Below are 6104 nucleotides of genomic sequence, written 5' to 3' on the forward strand. Positions count from 1 at the left end.
TCAATGCGATCAATGAGATAAGAACATAAACCTTAGCACTGTCTCTCAAGTAAGTTTCCTCCAATGGTCGTTATTGTTTTATAGTGGGTCCATCTTCCTCAAATGTAATAATTGATTTTATTTGTAGGAATAATAAGGAGAACAGTATTTACTGTGTGGGAATACATGCTTTAAAATTTTATATAATTTAATTTTACTTTTAATTAAGTTAGCCATCACAATAATTCTATGAAATATTATCCTCATTTTCACAGTGGGGGGAAAAGCATATAACTTAGAGAGAGTTGTATTTTTATTTATTTATTTATTTTCATTTTTTTTTTTTTTTCATTAGTTGGTGGTCAATCACTTCATAACATTTCAGTGGGTTTTGTCATACATTGATATGAATCAGCCATGGATTTACACGTATTGCCCATCCCGATCCCCGCTCCCACCTCACTCTCCACCCGATTCCTCTGGGTCTTCCCAGTGCACCAGGCCGGAGCACTTGTCTCATGCATCCCACCTGGGCTGGTGATCTGTTTCACCATAGATAGTATACATGCTGTTCTTTTGAAATATCCCACCCTCACATTCTCCCACAGAGTTCAGAAGTCTGTTCTGTATTTCTGTGTCTCTTTTTCTGTTTTGCATATAGGATTGTCGTTACCATCTTTCTAAATTCCATATATATGTGTTAGTATGCTGTAATGTTCTTTATCTTTCTGGCTTACTTCACTCTGTATAAGGAGCTCCAGTTTCATCCATCTCATTAGGACTGGTTCAAATGAATTCTTTTTCATGGCTGAGTAATATTCCATGGTGTATATGTACCACAACTTCCTTATCCATTCATCTGCTGATGGGCATCTAGGTTGCTTCCATGTCCTGGCTATTATAAACAGTGCTGCGATGAACATTGGGGTGCACGTGTCTCTTTCAGATCTGGTTTCCTCAGTGCATATGCCCAGAAGTGGGATTACTGGGTCATATGGCAGTTCTATTTCCAGATTTTTAAGAAATCTCCACACTGTTTTCCATAGCAGCTGTACTAGTTTGCATTCCCACCAACAGTGTAAGAGGGTTCCCTTTTCTCCGCACCCTCTCCAGCATTTATTGCTTGTAGACTTTTGGATAGCAGCCATCCTGACTGGCGTGTAATGGTACCTCATTGTGGTTTTGATTTGCATTTCTCTGATAATGAGTGATGTTGAGCATCTTTTCATGTGTTTGTTAGCCATCTGTATGTCTTCTTTGGAGAAATGTCTGTTTAGTTCTTTGGCCCATTTTTTGATTGGGTCATTTATTTTTCTGGAATTGATTTAAGGCAAATCCCCAATAATCCCACAGAAAATAATTTAAATTAAGACCTGACGCTATATTTTTATAAGAATTTCTTTTCCTTTTTAGGTTAAACATTATCTTCAAATATAGATACTAGTTAACAAACAGACATTTAGGGAGAAATAGAATATCTCTATGGAAACCCACAGATCCTAAGAGTGATTTAGGTGATTACATTTTTTTCCTTCATTATTCCTAATCATATGGGTTTGTGTGTTGAGCTGACTAATTTGATTTGACTCCCCTTTTCCATTAAGAAAAAGTAAGTTGTCTTCTTTCAGAGGAGTCAGAGAAACAGAATTCTGAAATAACTGTAGGACTATTCAAAAATAGTCTTAAAGTAATAATCTGAAAATAATCTAAATTGACTCTTCTTATGAATTTTTTAAAAATACAGTCATGATGAAGTTCTTACATGGTATTAGATGTCAGCAAGCACAGTCAGCAGTGGAACAAATCATTCTAGAAAAATTAAGGTTGTTATAAATCAAAATTATTACCCAAGATATAAAATTTAAACAATATTCTGTTCTCTTCTATGACAAACTATCCTAACTTATAAACCTAACACCAAGAAAAAGATCTTTTATTAATAGGGAAAGACAGATAATTGGAATGCTGTGTAATAATTCTAGAGTTTCCCACGTGGCTCAGTGATAAATAATCTACCTGCCTGTGCAGGAGATTCGAGACCCAGGTTCTTGATCCTGGGGTTGGAAAGATCCCCTGGAGAAGGAAATGGCAACCCACTCCAGTATTCTTGACTGGGAAATCCCAAGGACAGAGGGCCCTGGTGGGCTACAGTTCATAGGGTTGCAAATATTTGGGCATGACTGAGCACGTATGCACCTTTATTAATACTGATGGTGCAAACTCTCTTGAGTTTATATTTGTTCATAGCATTACTTGTGACTTCTTAGGAGTCTTAAAGTTAGGAATAGTAAAGTCAGTACATAAAGAGAATGTGAGAAGATAATTTATGTTTCCAATTATATTGTGGAATTTATGGAGCTTCCCACCCATGTCTCACAATTTAGATAAAATAAGGAAAACAATTTCTCAATGCTTAATAGACATTTACATATTGTCGCTTTCTCAAATTGTAGCATTTAGGGAATGCTGGTGATATTTTCTCAAAGAAGTCATACTTATACTTTACTATGGAGTAGTGGATGCTTCCTGAAAATCACTTCCAGTTATTTTATTTAACCCCAAATTTTATTTAGCTCAGTGGCAAACATTTGCTTATTATATAGGTTGATTTTCATCTTCAAAGATCCACAAGCCTAATTTGACCCTGAACTATCCAAGACACTAGAGTTCATTAAACAGAAAGAGACAGAAAGGAACATGAAGCTTGTTATCCTAAGTTCCTTGGGACTAGAAAAAATGTGAATGAGCCATTAGTAAGGAAATTATGAAATGATGACTTAGAGACTTGGATATATTCTTTATTACATTACCAAAAACTGGTGTTAATCAGGAATGGTTAACACCTCACATCTCAGAAATTATTTACAGATTAGAGTCATAAATAGCTGTTAATTGTAGAGGATTGTTGATTGAGAACAATGATTTTAAATTTTAAATATCTATCGAACACTTGAGTTGCCATAAATTTGCCTACAGAAATTATCCTTGTAAGGCTTGTTTTTCTTATACGTGCTCTTAAACTTTTTTGTCTAGTCATTGAGGATTAGCAAAAGGATAGGTTCATTTTAACATGAACATCACATTTTTTTCCCAGTGCACTGGCCACCATTGACGTCAGTTGGAATTTTCCCTAAATCAACAGCAGCCCTACTTTTTGCTATACAGAGGAGTAAATGAAAAGAGAGCTCAGGTTTGTAGAGAAAAAAATTGTGAGAATTTTCACAATGTTACGATAAATTATATGCTACAAATCAACAAACCCACACCTTGAAATTAAGTATTCTATTGCAAAAACTTCTCTCCTGACACTAGAATGTAAAAGCTACAAGTCAATGAAAATTCACAAAATGACTTATATTGAAATTTGTTATTGTTGTTGTTATTCAGTCACTAAGTCATGTCCAGCTTTTTGCCACCCCATTGACTGCAGCATGTTAGGCTTCCCTGTCCTTCACTATTTCCTAGACATTGTTCAGATTCATGTCTATTGAGTCAGTGATGGTATCTAACCATCTCTCCCTCTGCCGCCCCTTTATCCTTTTGCTTTCAATCTTTTCCAGAATTAGAGTATTTTCCAATGACTTGGCTCTTCACATTAGGTGGCCAAAGTATTGCAGCTTCATTCACCGACAGTCACTCCATTGAATATTCATGGTTGATTTCCTTTAAGATTGACTGGTTTGATCTCCTTGCAGTCCAAGGAACTCTCAAGAGTCTTCTCCAGCACCATCACTTGAAAGCATCAATTCTTGGGCACTCAGCATTTCTCATGGTCCAACCCTCACATTCATACATGACTACTGAAAAAAAAAAAAAAAAAAAAAAAACAACTATAGCTTTGACTATATGGACCTTTTTGATAAAGTTATAGCTCTGCTTTTAAATATGTTGTCTAGGATTGTCATAGCTTTTCTTCCAAAGAGCAAGCATCTTTTGATTTCATGGCTGCAGTCATTGTCCTTAGTGATTTTGGAGCCCAAGAAAGAAAATCTGTCACTGCTTCCACTTTTTCCACTTATATTTGCCATGAACTGATGGAACTGGATGCCATGATCTTAGTTTCCTAAATATTGAATTTTAAACTAGTTTTTTCACTCTTTTCTTTCACCCTCATCAAGAGGCTCTTTAGTTCCTCTTCACTTTCTGCCATTAGAGTGGTATCATCTGTGTATTTGAGGTTGTTGATATTTTTCCGGGCAATCTTGATTACAGTTTGTGCACAATCCAGCCTGGCATTTCACATGATGTACTCTGCATAGAAGTGAAATAACCAGGGTGACAAAATACAGCCTTGATGTATTCCTTCCCCAATTTGGAACCAGTCCATTGTTCCATGTTTGGTTCTAACTGTTGCCTGCATACAGGTTTCTCAAGAGACAGGTAAGGTGGTTTGGTAGTCCCATCTGTTTAAGAATTTTCCACAGTTTGTTTTGATACACACAGTCAAAGACTTGACTGTTGTCAGTGAAGCAGATTTTGAAATAAACTGGTTCAATGATTTCTGCTACTGTTAGTTATGATGACAAAATAAAGACTTTATTGCTCTTTCATGGACTATACTAGTAGACTGACAAAATAGAACTTCTATTAAGGGAATATTAATGTAGATAAAATAAAAACATAATGTAAAAATCAGAATATATACACACACACACATATATAAAGAGAGGATGCTAATAATATGTAGATAGGAGAAATTTGGAAGAAAAAGAGTTTTCTCCTGAAGATAATGTTTGGTTTTAGATATTGACACACTTTGGTTTCCTTAGCTCATGACACAGATCCAATACACTTAATGTCCACTCTGCCTCCTTTCCACTCTTGACTATCTAATATCAGAGCAGACCACCATAACAGATACATGACCTGGATTTCTTTATTCCATTATCTGGGGCTTCAGATGAGTAGGAGATTGAGAAGATGAGTGCAAGTCTGACTCAACATTTAGAAATCTGTCATGTAGATAAATATTTATCTTCAATGATTTTCCTTTTGGAAACATATGCACTGAATGGCCTTTTTCCTGACACATTTGGCTCTTCTATATTACACTAGGAAACAATCAGTATACGAGAAACTAGGTGACAGACATTCAGTTCAGCTCAGTTCAGTTCCTCAGTCCTGTCTGACTCTTTGCGACCCCATGAATCGCAGCACGCCAGGCTTCCCTGTCCATCACAAGCTCTCAGAGTTTACTCAAACTCATGCCCATCAAGTCGGTGATGCCATCCAGCCATCTCATCCTCTGTCGTCCCCTCCTCCTCCTGCCCTCAATCCCTCCCAGCAGCAGGGTCTTTTCCAATGAGTCAACTCTTCGCATGAGGTGGCCAAAGTATTGGAGCTTCAGCTTCAGCATCAGTCCTTCCAATGAACACCCAGGACTGATCTCCTTTAGGATGGACTGGTTGGATCTCCTTGCAGTCCAAGGGATTCTCAAGAGTCTTCTCCAACACCATAGTTCAAAAGCATCAATTCTTTGGCGTTCAGCTTTCTTCACAGTCCAACTCTCACATCCATACATGACCACTGGAAAACAATAGTCTTGACCAGACAGACCTTTGTTGGCAAAGTAACGTCTCTGCTTTTTAATATGCTATCTAGGTTGGTCATAACTTTCCTTCCAAGGAGTAAGCGTCTTTTAATTTCATGGCTGCAGTCACCATCTGCAGTGATTTTGGAGCCCCCCAAAAATAAAGTCTGACACTGTTTCCACTGTCTCCCCATCTATTTCCCATGAGGTGATGGGACCAGATGCCATGATCTTAGTTTTCTGAATGTTAAGCTTTAAGCCAACTTTTTCACTCTCCTCTTTCACTTTCATCAAGAGGCTTTTTAGTTCCTCCTCATTTTCTGCCATAAGGGTGGTGTCATCTGCATATCTGAGGTTATTGATATTTCTCCCGGCAATCTTGATTCCAGCTTGTGCTTCATCCAGCCCAGCGTTTCTCATGATGTACTTTGCATATAAGTTAAATAAGCAGGGTGACAATATACAGCCTTGACGTACTCTTTTTCCTATTTGGAACCAGTCTGTTGTTCCATGTCCAGTTCTAACTGTTGCTTCCTGACCTGCATACAGGTTTCTCAAGAGGCAGGTCAGGTGGTCTGGTATTCCCATGTCCTTC

This window comes from Dama dama, chromosome 22 (assembly GCF_033118175.1).
Source record: "Dama dama isolate Ldn47 chromosome 22, ASM3311817v1, whole genome shotgun sequence".
In the NCBI taxonomy this organism is placed as follows: domain Eukaryota; kingdom Metazoa; phylum Chordata; class Mammalia; order Artiodactyla; family Cervidae; genus Dama; species Dama dama.